The following is an 18,457-nucleotide window of genomic DNA, read 5'->3' on the forward strand; positions in this document are numbered from 1 at the left end:
CCGCGTTGCGCATTAGACCTTTCACTATGTAGGCCAAGTGAGACAACTTATTATTTATTTGAGCCGTTCAAGTATAATCATGTGGCGTTTGCTTATTTCTCATTCCACTCCACCCCTCTTCTCCATTGATCATGTCGCCCTCCGGTCGAGTCCAACCTCCCGCATGCCTCATTTGAACATTCCGCCGAGTATCATTTGCATGTGGGCCTAGACCATGCTTGTATTTCCAATGTTTATTTGTAATTTGTCCGACATGCATACAAACAAACGGTTCATTGGAAGTTTCACTTTGCCTCCACTACGTGTCGCTTCGCGTCTTAGTTTTGACATCCCATTCGGTTCATGCCCCGACACATGTTGACGAGATCGATTGATGTTCAGAGATCAATTACGTGTCGTGCAAGGAGATAAAGGTTTGGTCTGTTTCTATGATAGAAATGACCCGCGGGGGGGGGGGGGGGGGGGGGGGGGGGGGGGTATGTGGGGATCAGAGGGAGTATATTGTATGTTCATAAGCGAAACGAACGTATTGTACCCACCCTAGTCCTCTTTCAATCGATCTTCGGACCCCGAGATGAAATCGAGAGAGAACGAGTGGGGGCATGTTTGATACCTAAGGCGTATTGAAAATTTTGAACTGGTGATCATAGCATCCACAAATCATATGTAAAGGGTATTCAATGTTCATTTTGTTTTTGAATGTACAATATACTCCCTCCTATCCTTTCTAGTAAACATATAAGTTTCATGTGTAGTCAAAGTATCTCTACTTTGATAAAAAATATCAACATTCAACAACGCCCAATCAATATTGTTAGATTCGTACGTACTCCTAGATTTGTACTCGAGATGGTTTCCAATTTGTTTTCAACCACGTGAATGTGCTTGTTCTCGCGCATGCTCTTCCTACTAGGATTTCGCCACATATAGCCAGTCCAATAGTAACTTTTTAAAGCTCCTTGTCCAATAGTACTAGTGGAGTACTGACAACATCTGCACTAGAGTATGCAGTGCTCATAGTTGTACTCCCTCCTTCCATTTATATAGGGCCTATGTGGAGGAGAGAGATGTGAAAAAGTAAGGGGAGTGAGCTCTCATGCAAGAGCCTAGCTATATACGCATTCCTAGTTAAATACATACAATAAATATGAAGAAAGATATGGAAAAAATACTAATACAATAGCCAACCTTATATTTTTTGCGGGAAATAGCCAACCTTATAGCCCACACTACTGTATGAGTGCATATAATAGATGATGGCTATAGATGACATGTCAGTTCCTTATAGCCATCGACTGGCTATATTATTAACCATGCTCTAATGCATTTTTCAAAACCGCATTTGACTATTGACAAGATTAATAGTACATGAGATGTATAATGTGAAAATTATATCATTGGAAGCTCCTTTCACATACATATCCCTGCCTTACCCTCCCTTTCGGTCACTTACTGGCGGACCCCATGCTTGCTAGGCCCCACATGTCAGTTTCTCAATGGGTTCAGTACTAGGAAAAGGGCTATAGATGGAAATGACACTAATGGCGCACCAGACATGTGGTGTGCCATTACTATATACTTATGGCGCACCATCTATTGCTGCGCCATTAGTGTGGAAGACACTAATGGCGCACCAGGCACATGGTGCGCCACTAGTACCAAAATGTTTTTTTTTCATTTTTTCAAACATACTAATGGCGCATCCGGGCAGAGTGCGACATTAGTAGTTAGAACTACTAATGGCGCACCAGCCATAGAGTGCGCCACTACTGTATTTTTTTTACCTTTTTGCAAAATTACTAATGGCGCACCATTGCATAGTGCGCCATTACTAGTTTAAACTAGTAATAGCGCACTGTGCCACGGTGCGCCATTAGTATAATTTTTTTAACTTTTTGGAAAACTACTAATGGCGCATGTCTCTGTGGTGCGCCATTAGTATGTTGGGTTACTAATGGCGCATGTCTCTGTGGTGCGCCATTAGTAACGTGGGACCAGCTAGATATTTTTGGACAGCCACACCTACACACTCACTTTCCCCACTTCATTCCCCCACCTCCTTCTCTAAGCTTGTCGGCTGCCTCCTCCTCCTCACCTCATTTGCACCATAGATTCATCAAAATTAAGTGTTGAAATTACCTTTTTTGATAGGTAAGTAAGGGGAAAGCTATCTTCATGTTGTAGATCTACTTTTTTTCTCCCTAGCTCGCTCCAACAACGTGCACATGCACTTTTTGTGGCCTAGCTAGATCTATGTATGTTTGTGGTGTTTCATATGTTTGTGGTGTTGCATATATGTTTGTGTTTGCAGGTACCGGTATTTGAAATGCGATAGTTGCCAATATTTTGCTGGAATGTTGATTCATTTCCGTTTCGGCGAGATTTTTGGCACTATGCATTCTTTTTGGTCCTATTTTTAGGGAAAGTCATGCCAAATTTTTTCTTGGTTCTAAAATATCGTTTTGCTCTACCCCGCAGGCGACCATGGTCTGCACAATGACCGAAGGCATCGTGAATAGGTTTTTGAGCTCCGCGAAGGCCGAGATGCTTCAAAAGAATGAGACGGAGATAAGATGTCCGTGTCGAAGATGCAAGGTGAAGAGCCTTACTGCGGACCCGGATTCCAGGCAGGTGCGGAACCACCTACTCTTGCGTGGTTTCATGGATGGCTATCGGTGGCAAGGTGATGAAGATGACTATGAAGTCGTCCATGGGGGCCGGGCAAGAAATGAGGAAGGGCAACAAGACAACCACCGCGGCTCGGGCGGGCGAGAAGACGAAGAATCTCCAGGACATGATCACGACGGTGATGCTGTACACAGTCATCATGTAGAAGATGCTGGACATGATGATGAGGAAGATGCCGGAGCAGACGAAGGGCATGATCATGAAGATCTAGATGCCGGAGGAGCAGACAACGATGGAACATCGATGGGCTGGGTGCAGGACCCTCATATTCAAGAGCTGCTTCTCAAGCAGATGGATAACGCAAGAGCTGCCGCCCGAGAGAAAGCCAAGCTGGATCAACTGGAGATAGACGCGGTTACTGCATTGTATGAAGGATGTAGACCCGAGGATACCCGCCTGAAAGTAACACTCATGGCTTTGGAGATGAAGGTAAAACACAAAATGACCGACGCATGCTTCGACGAGAACATGTCATTCTGGCACGATCGTCTTCCCAAGGGGAACAAGTGCCCGACCAGTTTTGAGGAGGCGAAGAAAGTCGTGTGTCCTCTGGATTTACCGCACGTGAAATACCATGAGTGCATGAACAATTGCATCATTTATCGGGGTGAGCACGCGGAGTCTACCATATGTCCGGTGTGCGGCGTCACTCGATACAAGAAGAGGAAGAAAGCTCCTCGAAAAATGGTGTGGTACTTTCCGATCACTCCTCATCTGCAGCAGTATTTCGTGGACCCTAAGGTAGCAAAGCTCCTGCGTTGGCACGCGGATAGGGAGGAGAAGAAGCGAGAAGATGACGCAAATGATCCGGAGATAAATAAAAAAGACAAGATGCTGAGTCACCCTAAGGATGGGAGCCAGTGGCAAGTGTTGAACTTCGAACACCCAGAATTTGGGAAGGATCCAAGGAACATCATGCTGGGCGCGAGCACCGATGGAGTCAATCCGTTTGGCAGCCAGAGAAGCACACATAGCACCTGGCCTGTGTTTGTGTGGATGTACAACCTCCCCCCTGGTTGTGCATGAAGAGGAAGTACATTCACATGAGTATGCTAATTGAAGGGCGGAAACAACCAGGGAACGACATCAATCTGTATCTGGGGCTGCCGAAAGAGGAGCTAGACACGCTGTGGAAAACACCAGCCAATACGTGGGACGCCGCAGAGAAAGAATATTTCCCTATGAGAGCCGCACTGCTCACGACGGTGCATGACTATCTCGGTTACGGATATCTCGCGGGGCAAGTGGTCCTCGGATTTTCTGGATGCGTCAGGTGCATGGATGACACAACGTATCGCCAGCTAGATAGAGATCCCGAGTCTTCCAAAGCCGTGTTCATGGGACATCGAAGGTGGCTTCGCGACGATGACCCGTGGAGGAAACGCAAGGATCTGTTCGATGGTGAAACCGAACTCCGAAGACGCCCGCGTACGAGGAGCGGCGAGGAAATGGACGGGCTGTTGAAAAATTGGAAAGATTGCCCACTGCCGGGAAAGAAGAAAAAGGCGCCAGAGCCGGGAAAGAAGCGAAAGGCACCAGAGCCGCTGCTGAAGGTATGGAAAACGAGGTCTGTTTTCTGGGACTTGCCGTACTGGAAGATCCACTGTGTGCCTCACAGCCTTGATGCCATGCATATCACGAAGAACGTGTGCGAGAGTCTGCTTGGTACCCTGCTCAACATGCCAGAGAGGACCAAAGATGGGCCGAAAGCAAGGGCAGACTTAAAATCAATGGGCATCAGGCAGGAGCTTCATGCTAATGATGATGATGATGAGGCGAAGCAGGACACAGAAAGTCATTGCAAAGGCAAAAATGCCAAGAAGACCGGAAATGACTACCCTCCCGCGTGCTTCACTCTAAGTCAGGAGGAGATCGAGCGGTTTTTCACCTGCCTCGTAGGAGTAAAACTTCCTTACGGTTACGCGGGGAAGATAAGCAGATACCTAGACCCAGCGAAGCAGAAGTTCAGCGGGATGAAGTCTCACGACTGTCATGTGCTGATGACGCAGATACTTCCAATTTCAATCCGTGGGATCATGGACGCGCACGTCCGTGAAACGCTATTTAGCCTATGCAACTTTTTTGACGTCATCTCTCGGAAGTTGGTTGGCATGAGGCAACCCAGAAGACTACAGGAAGAGATCGTGGTGATACTATGCGAGCTTGAGATGTACTTCTCGCCCGCATTCTTCGACATTATGGTGCATCTGCTGGTCCATATCGTGGAGGATATCATCCAAATCGGGCCGACGTTCCTGCACAGCATGATGCCATTTGAAAGGATGAATGGTGTCATCAAAGGATACGTTTGCAACATGTCACATCCAGAGGGAAGTATAGCCAGGGGCTTTCTGACCGAAGAGTGCATCTCCTACTGCACGAATTATCTAGGCATCGAGAACCCCGTTGGTCTTCCCGTCAACAGGCACCTCAGCAGGCTTGCTGGATGGGGTCACCGTGAGGGTCGCCGCGAAATGCATGTCGACTTCGAGGGTCGACTCGCCGACTTTGAAAGAGCAAACCTAGTCGCGCTACAACACATAGACGTGGTCGATCCTTGGGTGGTAGAGCATAAAACCTTTATTTAGAAGACGTACAATGACCGAGGCCAACAGAGGACGGACGGAGATATAATCAAAGAGCACAACTCATGTTTCACGCGTTCGTTCAAGTAGAAGCTTCTGTCGTACCCTTTACATGAGGATTCTTCCGCGGAAGAACAACTCATATTCACCTTGTCACAGGGTGCCGAGCACAACCTGATGACCTATGAGGCGTACGATATCAACGGCTACACATTCTACACCGAGGACAAGGACATGAAGAGCGATGGTTATCAGAACTCCGGGGTAACGATGGAATCCTACACCGGTAACGACAAGGATATATACTACGGAAGGATCGAGGAGATTTGGGAGCTGAGCTACGCTATAGAGAAGGTCCCAATGTTCCGTGTCAGATGGGCCAAGAGCGTCCTAAAAGAAGACCAGTATTTCACCACCATGGTTATACCCGAAGCCAAATCCAAGACCACGGGCGCAAACGTCACCGCGGAAAATGAGCCATGGGTACTGGCTTCCCAAGTGGACCAATGCTTCTTGATTACTGACCCGTCAAAGCCTAGTCGTGTTGTCGTGAGGAGAGGCAAAAGGAAGATCATCGGAATGGATGGAGTAGCCAATGAGCAAGACTTCGACAAGTACGGTGACCCGAAGATCGAACATGACGACGACGATGAAGTAGCAGCATACACCACAAGAAGAAGCAGGACCACCCTACCTAAAGGAAGTCCGTTCCATAGAAGAACTCCATTTGTGAAAAAGAAGGGCAAGAAGATTATGAACAGAGAGCTAGCTAAGATCGACTGTATTTAAATCGTAGTCTTCATTTCTCGGTTGTATTTCATGGGCACTTTTTGATATCATGAATATTTTAAATTTCATGGGCACTTTTTGAATTCATGAATATTTTTTCAAATTTGATGATATTTTTTCATATTCAATATGATAAAATATTGAATATTCATGAGGACACTCGATCTCGATCCCCCTCCATCTCGATCTCGATTCCCCCTCCATCTCGATCTCGATCCCACCCACGCCTCCTCTCCCCTCTTCATTTTTTAAAAAATAATAATAAAAAAGTGTAGACTACAATTGTTGTTAAACAACAATTATTACTGTTTTTATAAAAATATATTACTGTTTCATATTCATATTCATTTTCTAAAAAATTATTACATGCAACAAAAAAAATTACTTATGGAACACATCTGGCTGGTGCGCCATTGCTATATATAAAAAAGATAACTAATGGCGCACTTCTGCCTGGTGCGCCATTGCTATGTAAAAAAAAGATTACTAATGGCGCACCTCTACCTGGTGCGCCATTGCTATGTAAAAAAAAGATTACTAATGGCGCACCGGCCGCAGGTGCGCCATTAGTAAGATTCCCCCTAGCTAATTCCCTCCTTCTCGCCCCGCCCCTAGCTAATTCCCCCCGCTGCCCCTGACCCACGCCGCCGCCGCCCCCGCGCCTCCGTCTCCGTCGCCGCCCCCACGCCGCCGCTGCCCCCGCGCCTCCATCTCCGTCGCCGCCCCCACACCGGCGCCGCCCCCGCGCCTCCGTCTCTGTCGCCGCCCCGCGCCTCCTCATCGTGGTTAGGTAACCCTCCTCCCTCTGCCTCTCTTCTCCGCTCTTCCTCCTCTCTTGTCCTCTCTTCCTCCTCCCTCTGCCTCTCTTCTCCTCTCTTCCTCCTCTGCCTCTCTTCTCCTCTCTTCCTCCTCTCTTCCTCCTCTCCTCTCAGGTAACCCGAACATAATTTTGTGATGGTGCATTAGGAGGATCAGGAGGCAAGTTGCAGTGCTGCAAGTGGCAAGAAGAAGAGCAGCAAGCATTAGATGCTTGCACTCCTGCTCTTATTTGCTTTTGAAGCAAAGTTTTTTTACTAGCTGGAATAACAGAGTAAAAAAGAAGTGTCTGAACAAGCTGTTGCTTTTTGTTGTGAATGTGCAGGTGTTCCTGGGCTGAGGGAGAGGATAGAGGCATGAGGAGGAGAAGAGAACCTGGACCAGAGGTGAGAATGAATGAGCTGGTGTTTAAACCATGGCTAACTTAATTTGTGTTTGGGGTTGGAGCTGGGAAAGAGAGACAGAGGGATAGGAGGGGGGAGGGGAAAGAGAAATGTTTATTTTAGGGTTTAATTAGACTCAAGATTCTGGTGTTTAACCCTGTTGTGTTGCTTCTAGAAATAATATAAAAGCTGTGAAAAAGAAATCTATGGAGTTGGCACTTTACATAAGGTTGTAGATCATTGTAGTGTCCTAATGTCTAAGACTGTTGCATTGGAGGTTCATCTTGCAAACATATCAGAACTTGCAAACATTTTATTACTTGTTGCATTGGAGGTTCATCTTGTCTTGAGGCAAACAAATCAGCATTGGAGGCTCATCTTTGAGGCTCATCTTTATTACATATCAGAACTTGCAAACAAATCTGTGAAAGACTTGTAAAGTTGCTGGGTTTTGTCTCCGACCATTGTGTCGTGATGAATTTGCAGGTACCCCGAGAGGCCCTTGAGTTTGCCGGAATGTCGATTAATTTCCGTTCCGGCAAATTCGGGTACTCCATATGTCCTATTTTCAGCAAAGGTCATGCTGAAATTTTCCGTGAATTTTAGCATGACTTTGCTAAAAATAGGACATATGGGGTACTTGCGACTAATGCATATGGGCCGGGGTATCTTAGTACTTAGTTAAGTAGGATCAACTACCCCGCCATTCTTGCTGCATTAAACCATAGGTGGCAATAGAGCCAAGTGATTAGGCCCTAAACCCTAGATGATAAACCCAACATAGGTGGCAATAGAGCCAAGTGATTAGTGCCAAGTGATTAGGCCCAACCTAGGGTGCCTCGGCATCGATAAACCCTAAATGATGAAAACTTAACTTGGCTTCTATAGGGTGCCTCGGTGTCGATGAGAACCTAAATGATGTACGCTTAGGCTTTTAGGGTGCCTCGGCGTCGACAAAACCTAAATGATGAAAGCTTAGGCTTTTAGGGTGCCTCGACGTCGACAAACCCTAAATGATAAAACCTTGGCTTTTAGGGTGCCTCGGTGACGATAAGAACCTAAATGATGAAAGCTTATGCTTTTAGGGTACCTCAGCGTCGACAAACCCTAAATGATAAAAGTTTAGCTTTTAGGATGCCTCGGCGTCGACAAACCCTAAATGATGTAGTTTTGAATTATGAACGTAGGATATGTCATCATCATCATCGGATGACGAAAGGGACGATGAAAGTCTCCCGGCGGAGTGCGACTGGTGCCACGACAATCGAGGTCTGTGCGACATGCCTCACCTGGACGATGATCGGCGCTTCAGCATTAAGTTCGAGGAGACCTTCGAAGTTGAAACGGTACACAACGACGACAAGTGTTATTTTCATAATTAAGCATGACTTCAACTATTTCAACGTGTAATTTTCATCTTTTACAATTCGAGTATAGCTTATCCCATGACATGCAAGACGCTATGTCTTGGATAGGATGGATTTTGATGACCATGAAATTTCTGAAACAAAGAAAATTCACCTAAGGACTCATCACGATGTGGACTTTGAAGTAAATCTATATAATTCTGAGAGCGTAACCCATTTTGGTTGCAAAAATTGGAAGCATTTTGCAAGATGTATGGTTTTGATGAGGGTATGCTTATCACCATGGATCTTGGTAATCCTGACATCAACCAAGACAATATGGACATTTGGGTCCTTGTTGATACGCCTCCAGTTCTACCAATATGTGAGTTTCTCAAACATAGTTATTAGCTAATTTATATTGTTTATTTCAAAATAGTTGACAGCTTATTTTTATTATTCAAAGAATGTGCGGGAGATGGTAGACAAAACCCACTACACCGATGGCTCCGAATTAACAAGTTACAAGGAGAAAAATCATCTGGTCGGGTTTTGTACTGACATTGAGAATTACATTATCCATAATCAAACTCCTCGACATTATGGTAAATACGTGCCACTAGTGCATGTGTTCAACTACAATAACTACCATGGAGATACCCTGGTAAGATTTTTACTATTACGACATCCGTGCATCTTTTGCATACTTCTAAAACTAGTACATCATTGCTAACTATGAAGTTATTACTATGTTTTTCAACAGATAATCCCAGAGAATTGTGTGCCTCATATGATGTATCAGAAAGGTAGTGTTAATGTTTTGAACATACAGCCAGGTCGTCCTGCAAATCTCAACTGTCCATACGAGATTTCTGAAAGAAGTGGAGACATGAAAATCAAAGGATGGAAAAAATGTATGGACAGTCGTAAGGAGCTTCTTGGAAGCAAAAGGAAGCGAAGCGCAAGAATTGGAGACAGGATGTTCTCCATTCTCCATAATGGAGAGTTAGGGTCTATATTGTTTTATGCTATTTTAGCTTAAATAGGGTATTTAGGTCCTGCCTAATACCGATGATCATGTGCTAAGAACAATTAAGTAGGGTTGGTTCGATGACTATCAAGATGATGATCGTATGACTTGTTATGAATAACGAGTAGAAGTTGTATGATGATGATTAGTAGGACTTGTTAGGATTAGTATTACTTCCGACAAACTCGATACTCGCGGTCTCGAGACTTGTAATGTTTTATCTTTGTTCGGTCTTTTGAATTCGGAGACTAATATGATGAATTGTATTCGGAGACTAATCTTCTATTGTATTCGATGAATCTGCTGTTGCTGTGTGCTACTGTCTATATCCTGTCAAATAATATATTTTGTAACCTGTGCAAAAATCAGAAAAGTAAAAAAACCTAATATTCATACTAATGGCGCATCACTAAAGAGTGCGCCATTAGTATGCCAAGTATACTAATGGCGCATCCATCCACAGTGCGCCATTAGTGTGCCAAAGCACATGGTTAAATATGGCCCTGGGAGGCATACTAATGGCGCATGGTGTTATATACTAATGGCGCACTGGGTGGTGCGCCATTAGTATACCAGATACTAATGGCGCACCAGTGGTGCGCCATTAGTAAAAAATACTAGTGGCGTGATACTAATGGCGCAACAGTGATGCGCCATTAGTAGGCAAAACTGGTGCGCCATTAGTAAACCTTTTCCTAGTAGTGGTTCGGCCACGTCAGGGGATCCTCATCCATAGTATACTCCATCTGTTTTTATTTACTCCGCATAAAATGACGCGGGCGGGGGAGGGACGTCGCTTTGCTCTCAACTACGGTCCCACAAGCGAGCGAAAACCCAAGACGAAGCGTGTTCCATTCGGTGAGCGACGTGGAGGGTCCAGCGTGCAGGGTTGCAACGCGAACGCGACAAGAGCGATGTACAGTCAAAACCGATTGACCGGTCATCACCGGAACCACTGTTCACACTAGAACCTTCTCTGCTCGGCTTATGCCAGCCACTGCCCTAAAATCACACCTAATCTCCAGCCCCTTCCCCCACCTTTCGATCCCCTAGCCCGCATCAAGCGTCCCCTAGTTCTCCAGAAAGCCATGGTGCGCCACAAGATCACGTACTACAAGATGCCGACGCCGGAGCGCCGCGCAGAAATCGCGGCGGTGGTCTGCGCCAGAGACCTCCATTCCCAAGCTCGCTTTGCGGTGGCCCAATCCCCGAGTTCTCTAGAGCCAAGCTACGAGGAGGAGGAAGCCAATCTAATGTTCATGGTGGAGGTTGCGGCGTAGAAGGCCCCCGATGGGTATGAGACGATGGACGTCTACTTCATGCTCGCGTCTGAGTCCCCCATGGTGCAGGCGGACCAGTGGTTCAACCTGGCGATACTAAAGGAGTACCGGAAGGCAGAGGCTCAACTCGACGTGGAGCACGCGCATGCCACTGCCATCGAGGCTCTCCTGCGGGCGGAACCGGATGTCTTGGATGTGAACCGGGCGGCGGAGGCTCAACTTGAGGTGGAGCATGCGGATGCCGCTGCCATCGATGCCGAAGGTAGTTCGGAGTTCGGGATGTGAAACCGGACATCCTGGACTTGAACCGGGCGGCAGAGACTCAAATCAACGTGGAGCACGCGGATGCCGCTCTCATCGAGGCCCTCCTGCAGGAGGAACCGGATGTCATGGACTTGTACCGGGCGGCAAAGGCTCGACTAGACGCGGAGCGCGCGGATGCCGCTGCCATCGAGGCCCTCCTACAGGCGAAACTGGACGTCCTCGACTTGAACCGGGCGGTGCTCTCGTCCGTGCAGAGCGCCCGCACGCTTTGCGTGAACGAGTAGCTGGAGGCCGAGGACAACCATGGTGCGGAGACACACGTCGGCAGCTACGGCTGGTTCGCGCTGGCAGCCAAAGACGACGAGGCCATCTTGTTCCGCGAGCAATGATAGTTTTTTTATGTTGTTGTTTTTATGGATCTTTTGCTGTGTAAAAACATATATTGCTATGCAAGTTGCCTGACTTGGGTCAGTCTACCATTTCAGGGGTTGGATGAATATCCTACGTCTCCTAACCCTTCTTCCTCACCTCTTCTTCTTCCCCAACAGACCACCGCACGGGCCGTACGGATACTCCCCAACATGCGATTGGATAAACATACTCTATGAACGAAAATTATGGTTCACATGCGACATCACGTGTCAGTGAGGGTGCGTTCCCTTGGTTGGGTTTGCAGCGTGCAATATCGACTATGCATTTGAGGGTGCGGTGCGACCGCTGTGTGCAGGAGCAACCGTGTGAGGGTGCGGTGCGACCGCGGTGTGCAGGAGCGACCGTGTGGGGGTGCGGTGCGACCGCGACAGCTTTGCGCAAGTGTACCTCCTTTTCATTTTGAAAACTTTAGGCAAGCTTGGCAAAAATGTGTGGCGAAGTATGGCAATGCAAGTCCAAGACCCAAACAAGATAAGTACGTTGTACTACGTACTAGGAGTACTAGTGTTAAAAAAGAAAGGCGGGGTTTTCCTTCGCGGGATTAATCGATACAAATCCTCATTTCATGTGTCAATTAATGTGTATTTTTTCTCCAAAGCCCAAAGAGCTAAGAACATGGTTAATAAGAGAGCCCGCTGCGGGCTATATAGCAAGGCCATGTCACATAAAGCCTTCATTAAAGCCCACTTATACAATAGCTTGGCTGTAGACTAGCTATTAAATAACTATACCATTTAATACTTGCATGCAAAGGGATGCAAGGAAGGCCACGTGATTGGGGGAGAGGATGAAAAGTCTTCGTTTTAGCTTTCACATGGCTGCATGCGAGCTACTTTTTCTTGTTTCTAGCGCTTCAGCCGGCTGCAAGTGAAACGCCTGCTTCCTTCTCTTTCCTCTCTTCTCTCTCTTCCAAGTAGGATTCTGATGACATGGAATGGCTTATAGCCTACTGACTGGGACCTGTTGTACTTGCTCTAACCATCTCACTCCTCATCTCTTGATTAATGCAGCGCCATGCAAACCAACCTTCTCACTTCCGCATGCATGCAGGGGATATTAATGTCCTTGGTTGCTAGTATGAGGCAAACCCCATCAATTTTGCCTCGATTAGTGTTAGTGGACTTTTGAAAATTGTAATTTTGATATACTGGCCTTGTGTACAAAAAATGGAGGTAGTAACTATATTTGACTTCCTTCCCCATTGCGGTGACGTCGACGATATCTCGAACGTTGTGGTTTGGCGAAGTGAGTTCGACGGAGAACACCATTGAGGGAGACCACGATAAGTCATCCGCAAGTGCCGCCTGCAAGCCAAGACAACCGCCTTATTTGCATCTAGGAAGTCCGTTGAACCAAAGGACGCGTAAATGTACTAGTACTACTCGTACTCAATAGCGTCATCCGTCCAGCTTAGTGCGGTGAGATGGTTTCTCGAAGAAGACGATGGAGAAGCGGAGTCAGCGAAGAGTGAAATGATGGTTGCTTCGTCCGTGCTTTGTGATTTGACGCCTCACTGCTTTGTGATTTGTGATAGAAGGGACAGGGGAGTAGACTCTGTCCTCTATACTGTGCATGCGTCCAAGTATGGGAGAAAGAGGAGAGACATTGCATTTTTCTATTCCTTCAATCAATCAATCAGGGAGCTTCGGTTCCATTCTTTTGGCTTTGGCAACACCGCCCACAATGGTTCCCGATACCAAAAGCTATTTTCACATTTGGCTACACACTGTGGATGCCCTTAACCGTACCACTTGGTTTTGCTCCTGTGTGCTATATATACAAATCTCAATTATATTGATCTAAAAAATTATAGAATCAAGATTATTAAAAAGGAGGTGATTTTGCAGGGCGGATGGCGGGTGAGGTTTCTAATTTTTAGAGGATGTTTTCCTGGCGGTTTGCTAACATGCGGTCCCACGTGTCAGTGCTTTACCAAGCCGATCCGCTTCCCACATGAGGCAGAACAACGGCAGAAGCAACACGTGGTTAACTTGAAGAAGATGAGGGAGAAGCGGATTCAGCAACGAGTGAAATGATGGTTGCTTCGTCCATCCAACTTCTTTTTTTAGCATTATTACTTCGTCCCTCCAACTTAACTGTGGGAAAGGTGCAGCTTTGTGATTTGACACCACATTGCTCATTACTACGCCGGCGCCATGACTGGGTGCTTCACCCTGGCTGCTCTGCACTGTATTCCGGTATGGCACGTGGACCCAGTATCTTGATGCCCCACATGTCAGCGAAAGGGACTAGAAGATTTATGAAACCGAGTGCTCCCCTCTTACAACGGGGGAGTACACGACACGACGGCCCAGTGAACTGCCACTTGTACTGTATATAGTACTATAGTTTTGCTGTTTCACATGATCCATCGATGCAAATCCGATTAAACAGGAAAGGGCAGGATTTTTCCCGTGCGATATATGATACTGGCCATACATTTCAAAGAAAATTTTAATGTATGCAAACTGAATAATTAAGTAACAATATGATATCTAGTAAAACTAAAAACACATATGATTTATTGTGTTAGAGTGTAGTAGTAGTGCTGTATTGCATAGTTGTTAGATGTAACATGCGAGAATGTGTAGATATGTAGTTTTGGAGGGCCTACAGAGAGAAAAGCGTAATACATTCACTGAACTTCAGAATAAGCTGATTACGGTCACTATATACGTTTTGCGGTGATTATACAGCCACTTGCTCATGGTTCAGCATCGGATTGCACTCTGTTGACTGCCTAAATAGTCTGTGTGGCACCATGTTGACTAGTTAAATTGACCATGTTCCTTGTGGGTCCCACCTGTCAGATCATATAGGGAAAAGGTCAGATAAACACAAATTTACGCAGGCGCGACAAGACTCCACCCCGTGTGCGGAATCACCTGGTTGTGTATGTGTCTGTCAGGGCCTGATGTGTGCGCATGCATGTGTAGGTTGAGAACTTGAGCGTGAGAGTGTGTGTTGGTCGTGTGATGTACTGGTGTGTGCATGCATGCGTGCGTGTGTGCGTGTGAGTGTTGCGTGCATGCGTGGCTGTGTGTGTACGTGTGAGTGTTGCGTGCGTGCGTGGGTGCATGTGTTCGTGTGAGTGTTGCGTGCAGGCAGTTTGTGTGCGTGTGTGCGTGTGTGTATAATCACCATGCCAGCTCCTGTGTGTTAAAATAGACAGCTCAACATACCAATACAAGGCCACCTTGTCCGTTGTGCCCGTGGTCATGACTTCGAAGCACCATCCAATATTTTGTTATCGTTTGTTTTCATTCTTACTAGCAAGATGCCCGTGCGTTGCACATAACATAGAGATGCATTTGTATGACTAGTTTATCTTGTGAGAGAAAAGGATGAACAGGGGAAGGCCTTATTTGCAAATGTGGAGAGGTGTGTGGGTACCTTTTTGCAAAATTGTCATAGTTTCTTTCCTATCCGTCAGATATAAATCGGACGTCCTATATTGCGGGATGGCAGGCACACCATCATCACCAACTCTATTTTTTATAAGAGTGTATTTTATCCCTACTCTTATAAAAAGCATAGTCGGTGATGATCGTGTGCCTGCCATCCTGCAATATAGGTCGTCCGATCTATATCTGACGGATAGGAAGGAAACTATGGCAATTTTGCAAAAAGATACCCACACCCCTCTCCACACTAGCTTGCAAATAAGGCCTTCCCTTGTTCATACTTTTCTCCCATAAGATAAACTACTCATAAAAATGCATCTTGACATTCCGTGCAATGCATGGGCATCTTGCTAGTATTTTATAGGAGTGTAGATGTAGAGTAGATACAAGCCGACAGGTGGGCCCGATGGTAGTGAGATAATGTGATGCAACACTAGAGGTGCCACGTGGAGCGTTTAAGTGGTCAACTAGCCATGTCTTGAGCAAATACAGAGTGACCCCGTGACTGTATAATAACCACAAAATGTAAATGGTGACTGTAATGATTGGATTCTGAAGTCCATTGTACGTATCATGCTTTCGCTTCAAATACAATGATCGTCACTGTATATATCGTGAGAGAAAGATGAAACATGCGTGAATGTGTTGGGGGCTTACTTTTAGAGGACCTGGAGATAGTTTGTGTGCGTACGTGAAAGGGGCGTAGAGGGGGGTATGCGATGGAGAGAGAGATGCTCTTCGTTTCTCTTTATTATGACTAACTTTATATATAGTATAAAAATATACAAATTCCCAGTGCGGAATAAATATCATTTTGGGCACCATGCAATGCAAGCGTTCATACTCCTCCATATAACTTTGTAATGTTGTATATATGTAGAAATTCTAAAATATTTTTTGGCCACACTTTATTCAAAAGGAATGTTGTATGCGAAATAAACATGAAGAGAGGGCTTTTTAGATCAATGGGGTACGTGATGTAACATGTCCGAATGTTTAGTTGATGCATTTGGCAGGGCATGTGTGTGTATTACGTATTCCAGAGAGGCATGGATAGAGGGGCCGACAGGAGGGAGGGGCGTGGGAGAGATAGCATGAGAAATGAGAGTGGTCTAGAGAGAGAGAGACAAATATGATGTCACGGTGAGAGATTCCCTTGAGTGTGTATATGCAAGGGGGGAGTGGATAGAGGCACAAGGAGAATATATTTTTTTAGTGTGTGGTGTCTATGTTGGTATGTGTGGGTGTGAGAAGATAACGAGACGTGGGGGCAGAGGGTGTGTCACCGCGTGAGGTCCGGTGGGTCGAGGTGAGGCCCTTCATTCGGTTCCATCCTGCGCCACATTGGTCGGCCCGTGACGCATTTAGGAAGACCCATGGATGACTAGTCGTACAAGACAAAGATAGCATAATTGTCAAGGACACTATGTCCATTGACAAAGCCGGCTAGGATTTGTAACCCTAGGTTCTCGGACTAAGGTAACCCCTTTATCTCTGATATTACTATTCATCCAACCTATCTTTAAGGGGCATCCTACAGAATGCTCTGCTAGAATCATACTTGTCGATTAGGAAGAGAGGTGTGAGACAATGCGTGAGAGACAGGCCTAAAGATAATGTGCGTACAGGAGACACGTAGGCAGGTCTATGTATATAGAAAGGGTCGATGGGGATTGTGCGTGTGTATGCTTGCGAGAGGAAGAGTGCTTTTGATAAAGGTTAGTGAAAACTGTCGTAAATTGTTACGAGAGGGAGGGAGGGTTATATCGAGAGCATGTGTGCGAGAAAGACACATCGGGAGAGAGTGTGTGAGCATGTGTGAGAGACCACTGATGGAGAGTGAAACTACACGTACAAGACTGTTGTACACATTGATTAAAGATATAAATTGTATCGAATATTAGGATGGGATCATGATATTTTCAATTCGTGTAAGTAATGGCATTGATCCATCAGACATCTAGATTCTATTGAATTTGAGCATGTCTATGTTATTATTCGACACAATTGATCCTCATAGTTAGTATTTTGAACTCCAGACAATGCATCGCTTTAGCAATCGAATATAAACGTGAGTATAGTTCATGTTGTGTGTGTAAAGCACATTATACATTTGAATTCAACTTAAGGTGGTTTAAAAAAATCGAATTCAACATGAAGTCCATTCAATTAATTGAATTTGATATCATGGCATTTGTTAATCATACCTAAATTAAGGGGGCACCAATCTTTGCTCTGATTTTGTATATAATAGCATATATAGTCGTGTACAAAATAGATTCTAATTTAGCTCTTCCATTCCAAAATAATCGTAGTTATAGGATTTTCAAGTGTCAAAATTTCAAAAAGAAGCGGATAATTTAATGAGGTTTTTAGACATACAAGGTCAAATTTAACGTTGTCTATTTAGGACAATCCTCAAAGTTCAAGATTACTCTAAACGTGAATGCTTGTGTGTCAAAATTTCGAACGAAGCGCTAAAAGAGCCTCTACTCGCCCGAAACCGCTTGAGACCAATGTTTGGTAGTACAAGGAAATTACTTTTCTAATAACTCCGACCCATGAAACCTACCGGCCCGACGTCCAAATGTCTATGTCGGGGTAGGTTTGTAGCTTCATCTAGACGCCACGCAACCGCCTCCGAAAAACATTCATACACAATGGCCGCCTAAGCACACATGCACGCGGCTGAAATCGCTCCCGCCCACTATTTGTGACACCTTGGATTACCATCCTACCCCCGACCCGCAGTAGGTCCGAAATTTAAGAGGGAGGCAAAGTTTGTGCTTTCCCCAAATTTCAAACAAGCACGTCCCATCTTCTATTCAAAAAAGCAAAAAAACAAGCGCGTCCCAGACCGAAACATGGTTCTCCCCCTCCCCCTGCCCACCCGTCTGATTCCCCATTCGTACTCCATGGGCGCAAAAACTACCTCTCCACCAGCGGCGAAACCCCGGCGTCCTCCGCCCATCACCCCATTCCACCCATCAACCGCCGCCCTACTCCATCATGCCGGAGCTGATACCCTGACGTCGTTGTCCAGCGCAACCTCAACCGCAACGTTCTCCACGGCTAGTAGTTGAAGCCGAGGCCGAGCCGTCCGTACCCGAGCCAGTTCAACCATGCCGTCCTGCGCCTCACCACTGCCGCTCCAACTTCGCCACCCTCCACCGCACCGGAGCTATTCCTGCTACGCCATCCTTCACCGCCTCGGATCTGCTTCCCCTCCGCCGACATACGGCCATAGCAACACAGTCAACAATTTGGCCATGGGTTCGTACAAGCCTGCACCCTCCTCCCGAACATCGGTTTCCCCGACAAAAATAAGAAGATCGGCGCAACATGTGGAGGCGACCACACCGGCAACCAAAAATGGTACTCCTCTTCCCTTATTCGTGCAAATCTTACGTGTCTGCTTGCACGGTATTCATCCCATAGAA

Source organism: Triticum urartu, chromosome 6, assembly GCF_003073215.2.
Source record: "Triticum urartu cultivar G1812 chromosome 6, Tu2.1, whole genome shotgun sequence".
Taxonomy (NCBI): Eukaryota; Viridiplantae; Streptophyta; class Magnoliopsida; order Poales; family Poaceae; genus Triticum; species Triticum urartu.